This window comes from Canis aureus, chromosome 29 (genome assembly GCF_053574225.1).
Source record: "Canis aureus isolate CA01 chromosome 29, VMU_Caureus_v.1.0, whole genome shotgun sequence".
In the NCBI taxonomy this organism is placed as follows: domain Eukaryota; kingdom Metazoa; phylum Chordata; class Mammalia; order Carnivora; family Canidae; genus Canis; species Canis aureus.
The window spans coordinates 39300362-39320214 of record NC_135639.1 but is presented as its reverse complement, the minus strand read 5'-3'; the positions used below and the strand labels follow the sequence as shown (position 1 = coordinate 39320214).

Genomic DNA, 19853 nt, shown 5'->3' with positions numbered 1-19853 from the left:
GACATGAACTCCTTTGATGTTTACATTTATAAATATTATTACTAACAATATGGTTACTAAAAATGGTTTAAGAATTAAAAATCATTTTTCTCCAATTCTTTTTTCTATTCTTAGGATAGTATCCTCAAGGGATAAAGGGTGAAATTGTGTTTGAAGTTATTTCAAATAATTCCTTTTTATATGGTTACACCACTGATTGTATAAATATTTAGGTTTATTTTATTTTGCTTTTGAATTTTAGGAATTAGAAACTTTTGTCTCTTGGGAATTTTTTTTTTTTTTTTTTTTTGTTAATTGATATGGAAAACATATACATGGTCCCAGAGCCAAGTCTGTGGAACAAGACAGGATGAGGAAAGCCTAGCTCTGATCCTCATCCTCTCTGTTCTGGTCTTCTCTCCCTATTATTTCATTTAAAACATGTAAGCAAGTGGGCGTGCATGCAGTGCACTCACATGTACATAGTTATTTCTGCCTCTCAACGCCATCTTAGATGAATGGTAGCATGCTATATATCATTTCCTCTCCTTGCTTTTTACTCTTCTTGTTATTTCCTGGAAATCATGCAATGCAAGTATATAGAGACATTATTTATATCTTTTTTGCAGCTATATCATATTCCATTGTGTGAACATAATGTCGAATATTCACCCAGTCCTGTGTTAATGGACATTTTGTCTTTAGTCTTTTGCTGTTTCAAATAGTACTGTAGTGAATAATTGGTATATCTTTTTTTAATTCTTTTAAATAACTGGTATATCTATATAGTTTTTGAATCTTTGCCAACCTAAAGGGAAATTTAAGTAGAGTAACTGTGGGAAAGCATTCACATGCAAAGTTTCTGATATTAGTGGACAGTGCAGGAGGACAATCTCTTGACCTAGGGTAGGAGTTTTTTTTAGTATGCTTCCAGTGATTGGAGTTCTAGATCATTATTCTTGTATAAACTCCATCTATATGGTAACTTGTACTTTCTAGTTTCAGTTTCTTTAAAGTAGATTTGAGATTTTAGAATTTCTGAAGCAATCTGAGCACAGAATTTTAGTACTTAGAGTATTTTTTCCAAGTCTCTTGTAGTTGTCTTACCTATAACCCATTTGTCAGAAAATTTTAAGGGAAATAATGTACTTTTATGGGTAATTTCCAAAGTAGTCAACTCTTTTTATGGGAATCGTAGTTTCTTATTTTTGTAGCCACATTTTTGTTCATTTGTGATTAGTTTATATAGTATTAAATTATATAATTGTGATCATGAGGGACGCCTGAGTGACTCAGTCAGTTAGGTGTCAGCCTTTGGCTCAGGTCATGATCCTGGGGTCCTGGGATTGAGCCTTGCATCCAGCATCTTATTTGGTGGGGAGCCCTCTTCTACGTCTCTCTCCCAGTTCCCCTGTTTGTGTTTGCTTTCTCCTCTCTCTGTCAAATAAGTAAGTAAGTAAAATCTTAAAAAACAAAACAGAAAAACAATTGTGATCATGAATACAACTGACATAAATAGCTTTGGGTATGTTAGAAGAAAATTTTCCACAGGCAGTTTATTGATCTAGTTGGCTTTTATACAGTGGTTTATGAATTGGCAGCATCTAACTAGCAGATCAAAAGAGCTATACAAGGAGGTTTTTTATAGATCAAGGGGAGTAGGAACAAGGAGGTTATACTGGTCATTTGCTGACTGGTTAGAGCAGAGTTACTTTCCTTATGTGAAGCAAAGGGAAGTCTTGGAGCCAAGTCAAGTAACTTGTGCTGAGCAGACAGTTGCTGATGGTTAACCTAAACCTTCCTTTTCTGGGAGAAATGAACATAGAAATTTAGTTAAGCTTTGATTCGTTGACATAGCGATTCCATCTTGGGTCTAATCTGGTATTTTTAACAAGTATAAACTGTAGAGTTTTGATATGTATATAACTGGTGGGAGCAGAAATGTGCACATTACTGAGATTTGCTTACTAAATGTGATAGTCTATATGTTCTGGGTATTAGCCAGTATATTTTAGGGAAGGACTGGCTAGCATCAGTCCCCTTCTAATATTTCACAGTTCCCTGTAGGATCCTGGCACTTAGAAGGTGCTCAGAAAATGTTGATGAGCCATTTCAGTGTTTGGGTCATACTAGCCTTCTTGTTCCTATTAAAATATATGTCTATTTGTTTGGTTAATTTAATTGATTCAGATATTTTATGTCTTCCCAAAGAGAAGGCATTTATAATGAGAGAAAAATCTCTGAGACTTGATAGTTGACTTTAAAAACAAATAACTATTTCCCAATTTACATTTATATTACTTCTATATAGAACACTATAGGGAATACTAAAGAAATATGTAATGATCCAGAGAGAATTCAGCCTTTTAAGTAGGCTAAGCTTTATATGCTTAGAAATAATCTAAAAGTATATAGTATATTATATTGGGGTTCTCCAAAGAAACAGAATCAATAGGAGACACACACACACAAACACACACATATATACACACACATATATACATACGACAGAGAGAGAGAGAGAGAGGCAGGCAGAAATAGAGACACTAAGAGATTGAGATTGAGATTTTTATTGATTTTGACCAGTTGGTTCATGTGCTGTGGAAGCTGACAGGCTGGGAATCCAGAGAAGAATTGATTCTGGAATTCGAGTCTGAAGGCAGTCTATTGGCAGAATTCTCTCTTCCTCCAGGGTAGGTTGGCCTTTTCTTAAATTAAGGCCTTCAAGTGATTAGATCAGACCTACCCATATTATGGAAAGTAATCTCCTTTACACAAATTCTGCTGACTTATATGTTCATCACATATGAAAATATACCTTCACAGAAACATCTAGAATAATGTTTGACCAAGTATCTGGGTACTATTGCACAGTCAAGTTGACATAAAATTAGCCATTGCATATATTGAAGGACCATTTTGTTCAAACTGTAAGGAGTATTGGGTAAGTGCTATGGGTGGTAATAAAGGGAAAGGGAAACTTGTTTTGCTGTTTATTTCTTGCAGAGGAGATAAGCTTTGAAACGTGTTCTGAAGGCCAGGGAGTTTACGCCCCAGTGTACACAGTATGGAGAGCATCTCAAGGGGGTAGATCAGAATGAACAAGGGTAGAGTTGACTGTGGCATATACAGGGTTCTTGAGAAGATTTGTCCTGGCTGGACAGACTTATCTTAGAAGGTGAGGGAGGTTAAGACTGAAGAGGTGAGGCAAGCCCCACTGTGGTCTCTCCAACTTCACTACAGGGAGTAGAGAAGGTGCTTGCTCCAGCCTGAGTTGACAGTAGGCTGGTGCAGGGCTGTCTGCACAACCAACGTTCTATGCTATATTATATGCTATGAAAAGAATTCCTTTTGCTGGAAGCACTTCAAATGAAATATAGTTGCTTTAGATTTTTTGTTATAAAGTATTATCAACTTAATAAAAGTGCTTCAAAAGATCTGTTTGTGAAGAAATGTGGCAACTCCTATGTGAATTGCTGCTAGAAGTAATTCTAGTCTCTAAGGCTTGAAATATTTTTGGATCCATTATTCTGAAATAGAAATAGAGCTCAATAACTTTTTTTCTCCCACACAAATTAAATACTTTATTTTTTAGAATGTAATAGGTTTAAAAACACTTTATGATATAGAAAAAAACCCTCTACCAATACAAATAATTATTATCACAGAGAAAAATAGCACAAATAGTGTGTGGTGGTTTGGTGCAAAATGGCCTGTAATGTCTCTACCTCTTTGCAATATGAATCTGCTTGTTTCTTCCATCAAGTGTTAAGAGTCTGTTTCTCCACCCTTGATGCTGGACTTTGACATGTGACTGATCTGGCCAGGGGGACATGAGCAGGCATGATGCAGCCAGAGGTACCATGTGCAGTAAGCCACTCCTCTTGAGTTCTCCCCCCTTGGAGTGCTGCTTGCTACTACATAGAGAAGCTCGGGAGGAAGTCCACATGGAAAGGGAGGCCCAGCCTTCCCCACTGAGCCCAGTCCTTAACTGTCCTGGATCCAGTGCAGCAGCATGGAAGTTGGGTAAGGGCAGCAGAAGAGCTGCCCTTGGAATGTGAATTGTGAAAAATGGAATTGTGAGACGTTGTGCCCAAGATTGCGAATCCGAGAAACCACCAAGGAGCCGACACCGATGCAAGTACATGAGGATTTATTTACAAGCCCGAGCTTGTATACTCCAAGTATACTCCATACAGCAGAGCAGGGACTTGGACCCCGAGACCAAGAAGCACAGCAGTGTTATAGGGGCCAGTGGCCAATGAGATTGTAACACACGTAGGAAGTTGCACAGTCATGTCGGTCCACACGCATGGGCTAATTGAATCACAATTTACCCTATAGCAACCATTTGAACTAGCCTATCATTCTGGTTAGAATTGGCGCGCAGGTTTGGCGGGCAAAAGACGGGTTTACATTTTAAGGGCGGTTAGAGGTTCCGCATTCCTATGCGGGCTGGTTTCCGGTAAGAGTGTGCTTAATAGTTAGACTAGGGTGAGGGAGTGCCTTAAGCAATAGGCAGGTCGTGGGGGGGGGTTTACATGAGATGGCGGGTGTAGCACAGAATGGAGTTAGTCCTGCTCTGCTTGTCCAGGGGTAGGGGATTTTTGTTAGATTTCCTGGGTCCCACAGAGAAAGAAGAAATCATTGCCCTTTAAGCAACTAAGTTTTGGGTAGTTTGTTACCCAGCAATAACGAATGGAAACATTGTATGATAAATGGGTGGAATCTATTTCTGTTTTCTAGTCCTGGCTCCACAGTCCAGTGAGGGAGGCAGAAATAGAAGCAGGTCACTCAGTGTGGTGAATTCCAAGGAAGGGCTCTGGGCTTCTGTGATCTTGATCTCTCCTCTGCCTCCGTTCCTCATCTCTAAGGATCAGATACTGTCTTCTGTAGGACAGACATTGAAGAGCATTTGGAGGAACTAGAGAAAGTAGACTATTTCTGGTCTTCACTGGAAGTGTTTCCTATTACTAAAGTCAGACTCATACTTCTGTTTCTTAGAAGTGAAATGCTGAAAGAGCCCCAATATATTTCTTTTCCTTTTGTTAATTGAGTGTTCTTAATATTCTGATATTTGTCCTGTGAGCAAGGGAATGCCCGTGAATATTCCTCCTTAAGTTTCCTCATGTTCAGAATCTTTTGGAAAATCTGTCTGTTGGTTCAGGCCCTTCACCCAGTAATCATCCTTGGTTCACCTTATTCACACACATAGTGGAGTGTTTCTGCTGAGGTCTCCCAGGATCATTGGATAAGATGGCATGCACTGTTTTGAGCTGAGTCCCATCTGCCCCACATTATTTTCTCCCTTACTTGCTCTGTTGCTCTGCTCCTTGGGATCCTAAATTACATATACTGGCCTTTAAGTCTGCAGCATGTCTCCTTTCTCTTGCTTTTTTTTTTTTTTTTTTTAAGTTTATTTATTCAAGTAATTTCTTCATCCAACATGGGGCTCAGACTCATGACCCTGAGATCAAGAACTGCATGTTCCACTGACTGAGCCAACCAATTGCCCGCTCCTCCCACCATTTGCTTTTGGCTAAGAACTTAGTACCAGGTTCCATCAGTTTCCCTCTGGGGGCCCATTCTCCTCCCATGAGGCAGCATTGGTGGGCGTACCTGGAGTCTACTCTTATATAATCTACTGGAATAGTTTAAAGATATGGCTCTAGGGGATCCCTGGGTGGTGCAGCGGTTTAGCGCCTGCCTTTGGCCCAGGGCGCGATCCTGGAGACCCGGGATCGAATCCCACATCGGGCTCCCGGTGCATGGAGCCTGCTTCTCCCTTTGCCTGTGTCTGTGCCTCTCTCTCTCTCTCTCTCTCTCTCTCTGTGACTATCATAAAAAAAAAAAAAGATATGGCTCTAAGTTTTACATAGTTGCAATAGTTTAAGGATATGTTATAACATATGTAATACATATATAGTTATGATAGTTTAAAGATAGGGACTGCAGTTCTAAAACACAGTATTTTTCTGTGGTTTGTGATATAAATTTGCAAATGAACTGAAAATGATAGTTAGATATCTTATAAGCTAGACCCAACTATCTGAAGCATGTCTTACTGCTTTAAAATAACCACTTTTGGGCAGCCCCAGTGGCCCAGCGGTTTAGTGCCGCCTTCAGCACAGGGCGTGATCCTGGAGACCCAGGATTGAGTCCCATGTCAGGCTCCCTGCATGGAGCCTGATTCTCCCTCTGCCTGAGTCTCTGCCTCTCTCTCCCTCCCTCTCTCTCTCTCTCTCTCTCTGTGTCTCTCATGAATAAAAAAATAAAATCTTTAAAAAAAACCCACTTTTGAAATATCCAGATTATTGTCTTTCTTGAATTTTTAGCAAATATACCCATTACTTTGGCCAATAATAAAGTTCAGGAAAAAGCATGTTATTATTTAATACTTCAAATGTGAATTCCATGTTATCTTCTGTATCCATAACAAAGCCAGCAATACACTTTTTGTCTTTCCAATAGCAATGCCACAGTGAGATAAAAAAGAAAAAACATACATATAAGTCATCATAGGCTACCATATTTGGTGAAATATGGCTATGAAACCTTGGGCAAGTGGCTTAACCTTCTCTAAGCCATGTGTAAAATGGTGATAAAACAGCTTCTCCACCTCCTGGCACTGCTGTGAGAATTAAATGATGCTCTGAATTATTTTAGGAGGTTTAAAATTAAAAATTATTATTTTAGGAGATTAAAAATTAAACTATTGTCTTTAATTGTTTCTGAGTTGCTGAGTAAACTTTAGTCTGTGGTATATGTGTGTTTTATGATTTCTTCGCTTTTGGTAATTGCATATAAGTTTTCTGGTAGTTGCTGTTTTACTCTGTTGCATTTAAAATTTTTAATTCATTTTATATTTTAAAATAAACTCATTGTTTTTGAAGTTCAGTATATTGATAAGTCTAAATAACAAAGCTTTGTCTCAGACTGTTTTTTTAGTGAGTGGCATATAGAGATTTTGTGCAGTTACTCTATCATCTTCCCTAAAATCCTCAGAGTAAATGTGAATTGATTTTATTGAACTTTATTTTAGTGTTTATTCCAGTAAAGAGTAGGAGTAGGGTAATCTTTATATCTTAGGGTTTGTGCCTTGCTACCCGGTGGTCTCGTGACGGCTGGTCGGTGGCCCACATATGAACTGCTTGTGGGAGAGCTTTCTTTCCTGGCTGCATCAAGAGAATAAGGCTTTAAGGTTCTTGCTAGTGTGTGATAGCATGTTTTGTGTCCTTGTTTGTGTACATATGTCTTCGGTAACTTGGATTGCTATTTTGCATTGGATTTTTGACTCCAAGGTTGTAATTTTTCATCTGTAACTTATGAAATTTAAGTTTTCTTCTCTGTTAAAAGAGCTTTTGGGCAGCCCGGGTGGCTCAGCGGCCTAGCACCGCCTTCACCCCAGGGCCTGATCCTTGAGACCCGGGGGTCGAGTCCCATGTAGGGCTCCCTGCATGGAGCCTTCCCCTCCCTCTGCCTGTGTCTGTGCCTCTCCCTCCCTCTCTCTCTCTCTCTCTCTCTCTCTCTCATGAATAAACAAAATCTTAAAAAAGCTTTTATCATGTGCAAATAAATGCTTACTCCAAATTAAAAAAAAACGATTTTTTTTATCAGTAATTCCTAACAATTTGTAATTGTGGCCTTTTAAGGCCTCTAGTCCCTGAGATCAAGAGTTGCATGCTCTATCAACTAAGCCAGCCAGATGCCCCTAGAATTATTTTTAAAGACATTTGGATCACATTTCACTATATTTGAATTTCATTACAACTTTGAACTTAGTCTGATGTGTTAATGTGTTGCAGTTATTTAAAGATCAATTGTTTCTTCCCAATTGGTATTGTAAAAGAATGAAAAATAATGTGTTATTGTTACTGTTTTCTAAGTTTCTGCTATGGTACTTGATCAGCATTTGAGATAGTGAATAGTGTTGATTTTAGTTTCAGTTACCAATGAAATTCCCAGCTAATTCTGGCTCCTCTCTGAGAGAAATTGATCTACTCAACATTTATTAAATGCATTTTATGTAATAGTCATTTGGGTAGAAGGAAGACATATAAAAGTAAACAAAGTAAGATAGGTTATCTGTCTTTGGGGGAGATTACAGCCAGTAAGGGAGGAAGTCATTAATTAAAGAATACAGTAGCTGTAAAGTTTCAACTGTGATCATTGTTAATGAAATAAAAGTTCTTCATTGATGCTCTAAAGACCTGTACATGTGAGATTTCCTCTGGATGGTCAGATCATGAGGGGAAGGAAGAACATTGCAGGACAGCATATATAGAGTTCCTGTGGTAGGAAGGAGCTGGGAAGTCCTGAAGTAAGTAAGGCCACTGTTCCTGGACTGGAGAGGGAGAGGGCAGTACAAGATGATATTGGCTTGAAATAGTGGTGAAAGCACACCAGGCTATGTAGGCTGTGTTATACAAGGATCTTGAAGTATAATTTAGATTTTGTAAAATTCACTTATTTTCAGCGTACACTTCCATAAAGTTAATTAATTTGAAGTTATGCACCTATTTTGAGACCTTTCCATTGCTCCCAAAAGTTCTCTGGTGACCATTAGCAGTTAATGCCTATCCCTACCCCAACACTAGACAAGCACTGATATACTTTGTCCCCATGAATTTGTCTATTCAAGAAACTTCATAAAAATAGTCATGAAATTTGTAGTCTTTTGTGTCTAACTTTTTTTACTTTTTATGTTTTTGAGGTTCATCTGTGTTGTAGCATGTATCATTAGTTTGTTCATTTTAATTACTGAGTAGTATTCCATTATATGGTTGTGCCACGTTTTATCAGTTTATGGAAATTTGGAAGGTTTCTAGGTTTTGGCTCTTATGAATAATGCTGCTGTGGAATTCAAATATATGTGTCTCTATGTAGACTTAAATTTTCATTTTTCTTGGATTGATTCCCAGGAGTGGAAATTTCTGGGTCAAATGATAAATTTATGTTTAACTTTTTAAGAAACTGCCAAACTATTATCCAAGGTGTCTCTACCACTTTACATTTTCACTGGCAATAATACATGAGGGCTCCAGTTTCTCCACATCCTACAGCTGATAGTGACTGTCTTTTTTATTATAGCCATTCTAGTGGGGATATAATGTTATCTCATTGTTATTTTAATTTGCAGATAAGTTCATGAGCTTATTAGTTATTTGTATATATTCTTTTTAAAAAGGATTTTATTATTTATTCATGAGACACACACACACACACAGAGAGAGAGAGAGAGAGAGAGAGGCAGAGACAAGGCAGAGGGAGAAGCAGGCTCCATGCCCGATGTGGGACTTGATCCCAGGTCCCCGGGATCAGGCCCTGGACTGAAGGTGGCGCTAAACCGCTGAGCCACCCGGGCTGTCCTTGTATATATTCTTTGGTGAAATGTCTCTTAAAAGCTTTTGCCCATTTTTAAATCGGGTTGTTTGTCTTCTTGATTTGTAGGAGTTCTTTTTTTATGATTTTATTTATTCATGAGAGATAGAGAGAGAGGTAGAGACACAGGCAGAGGGAGAAACAGGCTCCATATGCCCTGGGCTGAAGGCAGGTGCTAAACTGCTTAGCCACCCAGGCGTCCGTCCCTGTAGGAGTTCTTTATATATTCTGGATACAAATCTTTTATCCGATATATAATTGCCAAATATTTTTTCACTCTTTAGTTTTCTTAATGATGTCTTTTAAAGCACAGAAGTCTAAAATTTGACCAAAACTAATTTGTCACTATTTTCTTTTTTGAGTAAAATGCAAAAAGGTAGTCATTGCAGCCATAGTGTTATGGGTTAGATAACCCAGGAAAAGGGAACACAGAATGAGAAGCAGAGAGGGTAAAATGGAGCTTTGGGGAATCCTAACATTTAATATTCTGTTAGTGGAAACAGATTTGCAAACATGAAGGAGAAGTAAGAGAAAAAATATGAGAATATTGTATCATGTAAATCAAAAGAAGAGAGTATTTGAAGACGAGGAAGGATAAATGTGTCAAGTCAGATAACATAAGGGCTAGAGAATGGGTCAACCACAAAGTCAAAGAACAAATCAAAAAGTTCATGGAAACAACTGAAAATGAAAACACAACAGTCAAAAACCTTTGGGATGCAGCAAAAACAGTTCTAAAAGAGAAGTTTATAGCAAAGACCTACATCAGGAAACAAGAAAAATCTCAAATGAATAGCCTATCCTTCCATCTAAAGAGCTAGAAAAAGAACAAACAAATCCCAAACCAGAAATACTGAAGATTAGAGAAGAAATAAACGAAATAGAAAGAAAAAGCAATAGAACAGATCAATGAAACCAGGAGCTGGTTCTTTGAAAAGATCAATAAAATTGATTAATCTCTACCCAGTCTCATCAAAAAAAAAAAAAAAAAAAAAGACTGAAAATCACAAATGAAAGAGGGTAAATAACACCACAAAAATACAAGCAAATACAAGAGAATATTATGAAAAACTGTATGTCAACAAACTGGACAACCTGGAGGAAGGGCAAGATGGCAGAAGAGTAGGGTCCCCAAGTCATCTGTCCCCACCAAATTACCTAGATAACCATCAAATCATCCTGAAAACCTATGAATTTGGCCTGAGATTTAAAGAGAGACACCTGGAATGCTACAGTGAGAAGAGTTCGGCTTCTATCAAGGTAGGAAGACGGGGAAAAAGAAATAAAGACACAAAAGGCCTCCAAGGGGGAGGGGCCCCGCGAGGAGCCGGGCTGAGGCCGGGGCGAGTGTCCCCAGGACAGGAGAGCCCCGTCCCGGAGGAGCAGGAGCTGCACCAACCTTCCCGGGGGAAAGGGGCTCGCAGGGAGTTAGAGCAGGACCCAGGAGGGAGGGGATGCCCTCGGGCTCCCCGGGACAGTAACAGCAACTGCGCGCCCAGGAGAGTGCGCCGAGCTCCCTAAGGGCTGCAGCGCGCACGGCGGGACCCGGCGGGACCCGGAGCAGCTGAAGGGGCTCGGGCGGCGGCTCCGCGGAGGGGGCTGCGCGGCCCCGGGAGCAGCTCGGAGGGGCTCGGGCAGAGGAAGAGGCTCCGTGCGGAGGGGGCTGCGCGGTTCCAGGAGCAGCTCGGAGGGGCTCGGGCGGCGGCTCCGCGGAGGGGGCTGCGCGGCCCCGGGAGCAGCTCGGAGGGGCTCGGGCAGAGGAAGAGGCTCCGTGCGGAGGGGGCTGCGCGGTTCCAGGAGCAGCTCGGAGGGGCTCGGGCGGCGGCTCCGCGGAGGGGGCTGCGGCCCGGGAGCGCGAATCCAACAGCGCAGGCCTCGGAGCACAGGGCGCCGGGACACAGCCCAGGATCCAGCCTTCCCCCCGGGACAGGCAGAGGCCGGGAGGGCCCAGGACAGCGAGGACGCTCCTGCCCCAGCTGAGCAGATCAGCGGCCCCGCCCCGGAGCCTCCAGGCCCTGCAGACCGAGAGCTCCGGAGTTACTGCGGGGGCTGACTCCAGGGCTCCAGAGCTGGCCCCGCCACTGCGGTTGTTCCTCCTGGGGCCTCACGGGGTAAACAACCCCCACTGAGCCTCACAGTGGCCTCACAGGATAAACAGCTTAAATATCTTTCGCTGAGCAACTCCCCCAATTGCTAATACCTGAAAATCAGCACAGCAGGCCCCTCCCCCAGAAGACCAGCTAGACGGACAGTGGAAGCACAAATTATTGACCAAGCAGTACTGGAAAGTTCCAGGGAAGTCAAGGGACTTACAGTATAGAGAATCAGAGGATACTCCCCCCTCACCCCCCTTTTTTTGGTTTGTTTTTGCTTTTTGATTTCCGTTTGCTTCCCCCCCTTTTTTCTTTTTCTTTTTCTTTTTTACCCTTTTTCTTCTCTTTTTTCTTTTTTTCTCTTTTTCTCTTTTTTCTTTTTCTTTCCTTCTTTCTCTTCTTTCTTTTTCTCCTTTTCCCAATACAACTTGTTTTTGGCCACTCTGCACTGAGCAAAATGACTAGAAGGAAAACCTCACCTCAAAAGAAAGAATCGGAAACAGTCCTCTCTCCCACAGAGTTACAAAATCTGGATTACAATTCAGTGTCAGAAAGCCAATTCAGAAGCACTATTATAAAGCTACTGGTGGCTCTAGAAAAAAGCATAAAGGACTCAAGAGACTTCATGACTGCAGAATTTAGATCCAATCAGGCAGAAATTAAAAATCAATTGAATGAGATGCAATCCAAACTAGATCCCTAAGGATGAGGGTTAACGAGGTGGAAGAACGAGTGAGTGACATAGAAGACAAGTTGATAGCAAAGAGGGAAACTGAGGAAAAAAGAGACAATTAAAAGATCATGAGAATATGGGATCCCTGGGTGGCTCAGTGAGTTTAGCGCCTGCCTTCAGCCTGGGGCGTGATCCTGGAGACGCAGGATCGACCCCACATCGGGCTCCCTGCATGGAGCCTGCCTCTCCCTCTGCCTGTGTCTCTGCCTCTCTCTCTCTCTCTCTCTCTCTCTCTAACTCATGAATAAATAAATAAAAAAATTTTTTAATTTTTATTTATTTATGATAGTCACAGAGAGAGAGAGAGAGAGGTGCAGAGACACAGGCAGAGGGAGAAGCAGGCTCCATGCACCGGGAGCCCGATGTGGGATTCGATCCCGGGTCTCCAGGATCGCGCCCTGGGCCAAAGGCAGGCGCCAAACCGCTGCGCCACCCAGGGATCCCTAAATAAATAAAATCTTAAAAAAAAATAAAAGATCATGAGGATAGATTAAGGGAAATAAGAGACAGCCTGAGGAAGAAAAACCTACGTTTAACTGGGGTTCCCGAGGGCGCTGAAAGGGCCAGAGGGCCAGAATATGTATTTGAACAAATCATAGCTGAGAACTTTCCTAATCTGGGAAGGGAAACAGGCATTCAGATCCAGGAAATAGAGAGATCCCCCCCCCCCCTAAAATCAATAAAAATCGTTCAGCACCTCGACATTTAATAGTTATGCTTGCAAATTCCAAAGATAAAGAGGAGATCCTTAAAGCAGCAAGAGACAAGAAATCCCTGACTTTTATGGGGAGGAATATTAGGGTAACAGCAGACCTCTCCACAGAGACCTGGCAGGCCAGAAAGGGCTGACAGGATATATTCAAGATCCTAAATGAGAAAAACATGCAACGAAGAATACTTTATCCAGCAAGGCTCTCATTCAGAATGGAAGGAGAGATAAAGAGCTTCGAAGACAGGCAGGAACTGAAAGAATAGGTGACCTCCAAACCAGCTCTGCAAGAAATTTTAAGGGGGACTCTCAAAATTCCCCTTTAAGAAGAAGTCCAATGGAACAATCCACAGAAACAGGGACTGAATAGGTATCATGATGACACTAAACTAATATCTTCCAATAGTAACTCTGAATGGGAATGGGCTTAATGACCCCATCAAAAGGCGCAGGGTGTCAGACTGGATAAAAAAAGCAGGACCCATCTATTTGCTGTCTACAAGAGACTCATTTTAGACCGAAGGACACCTACAGCCTGGAAATAAAAGGTTGGGGAACCATTTACCATTCAAATGGTCCTCAAAAGAAAGCAAAGGTAGCCATCCTTATATCAGATAACCTAAAATTTACCCCGAAGACTGTAGTGAGAGATGAAGAGGGACACTATATCATACTTAAAGGACTTAACAATCCTCAATATATATGCCCCGAATGTGGGAGCTGCCAAATATATCAATCAATTCATAACCAAAGTTAAGACATACTTAGATAATAATACACTTATACTTGGTGACTTCAATCTAGCGCTTTCTACACTCTATAGGTCTTCTAAGCACAACATCTCCAAAGAAATGAGAGCTTTAAATGATACACTGGACCAGATGGATTTCACAGATATCTACAGAACTTTACATCCAAACTCAACTGAATACACATTCTTCTCAAGTGCACATGGAACTTTCTCCAGAATAGACCACATACAGGGTCACAAATCAGGTCTGAACCGATACCAAAAGATTGGGATCGGCCCCTGCATATTCTCAGACCATAATGCCTTGAAATTAGAACTAAATCACAACAAGAAGTTTGGAAGGACTTCAAACACTTGGAGGTTAAGGACCATCCTCCTAAAAGATGAAAGGGTCAACCAGGAAATTAAGGAAGAATTAAAAAGATTCATGGAGGGATCCCTGGGTGGCGCAGCGGGTTGGCGCCTGCCTTTGGCCCAGGGTGCGATCCTGGAGACTCTGGATCGAATCCCACATCAGGCTCCCGGTGCATGGAGCCTGCTTCTCCCTCTGCCTATGTCTCTGCCTCTCTCTCTCTCTCTCTCTCTCTCTGTGACTATCATAAATAAATAAAAAATTAAAAAAAAAGATTCATGGAAACTAATGAGAATGAAGATATAACCGTTCAAAATCTTTAGGATGCAGCAAAAGTAGTCCTAAGGGGGAAATACATCGCAGTACAAGCATCCATCCAAAAACTGGAAAGAACTCAAAAACACAAGCTAACCTCACACCTAAAGGAGCTAGAGACAAAACAGCAAATAGATCCTACACCCAGCAGAAGAAGAGAATTAATAAAGATTCAAGCAGAACTCAAAGAAATCGAGACCAGAAGAACTGTGGAACAGATCAACAAAACCAGGAGTTGGTTCTTTGAAAGAATTAATAAGATAGATAAACCATTAGCCAGCCTTATTAAAAAGAAGAGAGAGAAGACTCAATAAAATCATGAATGAGAAAGGAGAGAGCACTACCAACACCAAGGAAATACAAACGATTTAAAAAACATATTATGAACAGTTATACGCCAATAAATTAGGCAATCTAGAAGAAATGGACGCATTTCTGGAAAGCCACAAACTACCAAAACTGGAACAGGAAGAAATAGAAAACCTGAACAGGCCAATAACCAGGGAGGAAATTGAAGCAGTCATCAAAAACCTCCCAAGACACAAAAGTCCAGGGCCAGATGGCTTCCCTGGGGAATTCTATCAAACGTTGAAAGAAGAAACCATACCTATTTTACTAAAGCTGTTTGGAAAGATAGAAAGAGATGGAGTACTTCCAAATTCGTTCTATGAGGCCAGCATCACTTTAATTCCAAAACCAGACAAAGACCCCACCAAAAAGGAGAATTACAGACCAATATCCCTGATGAACATGGATGCAAAAATTCTCAACAAGATACTAGCCAATAGGATGCAACAGTACATTAAGAAAATTATTCACCATGACCAAGTAGGATTTATCCCCAGGATGCAAGGCTGGTTCAACACTCATAAAACAATCAATGTGATTCATCATATCAGCAAGAGAAAAACCAAGAACCATATGATCCTCTCATTAGATGCAGAGAAAGCATTTGACAAAATACAGCATCCATTCCTGATCAAAACTCTTCAGATTGTAGGGATAGAGGGAACATTCCTCGACATCTTAAGAGCCATCTATGAAAAGCCCACAGCAAATATCATTCTCAATGGGGAAACGCTGGGAGTCTTTCCCCTAAGATCAGGAACAAGACAGGGATGTCCACTCTCATCACTGCTCTTCAACATAGTACTGGAAGTCCTAGCCTCAGCAATCAGACAACAAAAAGACATTAAAGGCATTCAAGTTGGCAAAGAAGTCAAACTCTCCCTCTTCGCCGATGACATGATACTCTACATAGAAAACCCGAAAGCCTCCACCCCAAGATTGCTAGAACTCATACAGCAATTTGGTAGCGTGGCAGGATACAAAATCAATGCCCAGAAATCAGTGGCATTTCTATATACTAACAAGGAGACTGAAGAAAGAGAAATTAAGGAGTCAACCCCATTTACAATTGCACCCAAAAGCATAAGATACCTAGGAATAAACCTAACCAAAGATGTAAAGGATCTATACCCTCAAAACTATAGAACACTTCTGAAAGAAATTGAGGAAGACGCCAAGAGATGCAAAAATATTCCATGCTCATGGATTGGCAGAATTAATATTGTGAAAATGTCAATGTTATCCAGGGCAATTTCCACGTTTAATGCAATCCGTATCAAAATACCATGGACTTTCTTCAGAGAGTTAGAACAAATTATTTTAAGATTTGTGTGGAATCAGAAAAGACCCCGAATAGCCAGGGGAATTTTAAAATAGAAAGCCATATCTGGGGGCCTCACAATGCCAGATTTCAGGTTGTCCTACAAAGCTGTGGTCATCAAGACAGCGGAGGCCTCTTCCCCAACCTGGCGCGCGTCCTGCAGGGGCGCCTCTGGCCTCCGGAACTGCAGCCCGCCGCCCGATGGCACCGCCGATGTCGCGGCGTCGCCGGCCTCCTTCCCTGGACAGCATGCCGAACGTGCTCGTGCGGGCCGTGGCGGCCTTCTGGGGGTCCCCGAGCGGCGCCACCGGAGCCCAATCGCGGGCCCAACCGTCGGCCGGAGGGCGCAGACCCGAGGCGAGGCCCGCCCCCGGGGGAGAGGAGCTGCCCCCCGGGCTGCTGAGGCCTAAAGAGGGACCCTGCCCCCGGGAGCCGACGCCGTCCGTGCGCAGCGGGGCGCCGAGGAGCCCGAGCAGGAGCCGGAGCGCCTTCTGCCGAGACCTGCTGCGCCGACAGGTGCTGTCTTAACGGACTGGGACGTGGACCTTTCCCTCTCCTTCTGGGACTGGGAGCAGGGAGGCTTGGTTCTTTCAACTCCTCAGGTCGGACTTTAATTTTTACTGGGAGCTGTGCTGCCCTTTCAAGGTTTTTCAATAGTTAGTGTTTGCATTTCCAACCTCAGAGAATTCCAGGCAGGCGCTCCCCTTCCCCCACCAGTGACATACTTGTGCAAGCGGTCATCGTTGCATCATGGGGCAGATGTGGGAGCTTCCTGTTTAAAAAAAAAATTACAAAAAAAGATTACAAAAATGTCGAATACCACTCTAATTTTTTGGAAGATTCTTTTCCTCATAAAAACATTATCACACAAAAGGTTTATTATCTTTAAATAAAACAATTATTCTTAAATCTCTCAAATTTCTAAACATGGTAAGTATCAGTAGATAAAATCCATGTAAACAAAAAGTATCTTTGGGGTCCTCGATAATGATTAAGAATATACAGGTGTCCTGAGACTAAAAAGGTTGAGAACTACTGGCCTAGAGAGACAAGAGTTAAAATCGATAAAAGGAAAACATGTAGCCAGCAATACTGGCACAAAAACAAACATATAGATCAATGGAACAGAATAGAGAACCCAGAAGTGGACCCTGAACTTTATGGTCAACTAATATTCGATAAAGGAGGAAAGACTATCCACTGGAAGAAAGACAGTCTCTTCAATAAATGGTGCTGGGAAAATTGGACATCCACATGCAGATGAGTGAAACTAGACCACTCTCTTGCACCATACACAAAGATAAACTCAAAATGGATGAAAGATCTAAATGTGAGACAAGATTCCATCAAATCCTAGAGGAGAACACAGGCAACACCCTTTTTGAACTTGGCCACAGCAACTTCTTGCAAGGTACATCCACGAAGGCAAAAGAAACAAAAGCAAAAATGAACTATTGGGACTTCATCAAGATAAGAAGCTTTTGCACAGCAAAGGATACAGTCAACAAAACTAAAAGACAACCTACAGAATGGGAGACGATATTTGCAAATGATGTATCAGATAAAGGGCTAGTTTCCAAGATCTATAAAGAAATTATTCAACTCAACAGCAAAGAAACAAACAATCCATTCATGAAATGGGCAAAAGACGTGAACAGAAATCTCACAGAGGAAGACATAGACATGGCCAACATGCACATGAGAAAATGCTCTGCATCACTGGCCATCAGGGAAATAGAAATGAAAACCACAATGAGATACCACCTCACACCAGTGAGAATGGGGAAAATTAACAAGGCAGGAAACCACAAATGTTGGAGAGGATGCGGAGAAAAGGGAACCCTCTTGCACTGTTGGTGGGAATGTGAACTGGTGCAGCCACTCTGGAAAACTGTGGAGGTTCCTCAGTTAAAAATAGAGCTGCCCTATGACCCAGCAATTGCACTGTTGGGGATTTACCCCAAAGATACAGATGCAATGAAACGCCGGGACACCTGCACCCCGATGTTTCTAGCAGCAATGTCCACGATGGCCAAACTGTAGAAGGAGCTTCGGTGTCCATTGAAAGATGAATGGATAAAGAAGATGTGGTTTATGTATACAATGGAATATTACTCATCCATTAGAAACGACGAATACCCACCATTTGCTTCGACATGGATGGAACTGGAGGGTATTATGCTGAGTGAAGTAAGTCAATCCGAGAAGGACAAACATTGTATGTTCTCATTCATTTGGGGAATATAAAAATAGTGAAAGGGAATAAAGGGGAAAGGAGAAGAAATGGGTAGGAAATATCAGAAAGGGAGACAAAACATAAAGACTCCTAACTCTGGGAACCGAGCTGGGGGTTGTGGAAGGGGAGGAGGGTGGGGGGTGGGAAAAACTAAGAACTTTTCCTGTAAGGTTGGGAACAAGACAAGGATGTGCACTCTTACCACTTTTTAAAGAAAGATTTTATGTATTTATTCATGGGAAACACAGAGAGAGGGAGACAGAGAAATATGAAGAGGGAGAAGCAGGCTCCCTGCAAGGAGTCCTATGTGGGACTCGATCCTGCACCCTGGGATCAAGCCCTGAGCTGAAGGCAGACACTCAACTCCTGAGACACCCAGGTGTCCCCACTCTTACCACCCTTATTCAACATAGTACTGGAAGTCCTAGCTATAGCAGTCAAACAACAAAAATAAAGAAAAGGCATCTGAATTGGTAAGGAAGAAGTAAGACTTTCAGTATTTGCAGATGACATGATACTATATATAGAAAACCTAACCTACTCCACCAAAAAAAAAAAAACTATTAGAACTGATAAATGAATTCAGTAATGTTGCAGGATACAAAAATCAATGTGCAGAAATTTGTTGCATTTATATTCACTAATAATGAAGCAACAAAAAGAAATTAAAATAATCCCATTTATAGTTGCACCAAAAATAATAAAATACCTTAGGAATAAATCTAACCAAAGAGGTGAAAGACCTGTACTCTGAAAACTATAAAACATGTGATTAAAGAAATTGAAGATGACACAAGGAAATGGAAAGACAGTCTGTACTCATAGATCAGAAGAACAAATATTGTTAAAATGTCTGTACTATCCAAAGGAGTCTACACATTTAATGCAATCTCTTATCAAAATGCTACCAGCATTTTTCACAGAGCTAGAACAAACAATCCTAAAATTTGTTAGGAACCACAAGAGACCCTAAAGGGCCAAAGCAATCTTGAAAAAGAAAAGCTGGAGGCATCACAATTCCAGACTTCAAGTTATATTTCAAAGCTGTGGTAATCAAAACAGTATGGTAGTACAAAAATAGACCTATTTGGAACAGAATAGAAAATCCAAAAACAAACCCACAATTGTATGGTCAGGTAATCTTTGACAAAGCAGAAAAGAATATCCAATAGGAAAAGGACAGTGTCTTCAGTAAGTGATGTTGATACAACTGGACAGCAACATGCAAAAGAATGAAACTGAACCACTTTCTTATACAATCCACAAATATAAATTCAAAATGGATGAAACACCTAAATGTGAAAACTGCAACCATGAAAATTATGGAACACAGGCAGTAACTTCCTTTATATTATTAATGTTCTCTCTTCACATTTATTTGATAGTTTTGCTGGATATTAAATTCAGTGTGGAAATATTCCCTCAGAAATTTGAAGGCATTATGCCTCTGTTATCTGGCTTCATTGGTGCTGGTGCTACTGAGAAGAAGCCTTATTCCATTTTGATGTATTTATTTCTTTGGTATGTAATAGCTCCAATCCCTGTTCCTCACTCCCCCCACTTCCCGAGGACATTTTCTTTTTCAGATTTTTCTTTGCCCTTGGTGTCCTAGGGTTTTATAATAATATGTGTTCA

At 41.3% G+C, this 19853-nt stretch overlaps 1 protein-coding gene across 11 annotated transcripts in view; it reads left to right on the top strand.

Moving 5' to 3' along the window:
• Positions 1–19853, top strand: part of MARCHF8 (membrane associated ring-CH-type finger 8) — a 158714-nt gene that overhangs the window by 33077 nt on the left and 105784 nt on the right. Inside the window, exon 1 of one of the 11 annotated variants that reach the window (XM_077878557.1) lies at positions 16337–16498. The exons of 9 other annotated variants lie outside the window; for them this stretch is intronic. The gene's annotated coding sequence lies outside the window, so the exon portion shown is untranslated. Of the gene's footprint in view, positions 1–16336; positions 16499–19853 lie in introns of those variants that run through there. One more of the 11 variants, XM_077878554.1, reaches the window with a different exon arrangement.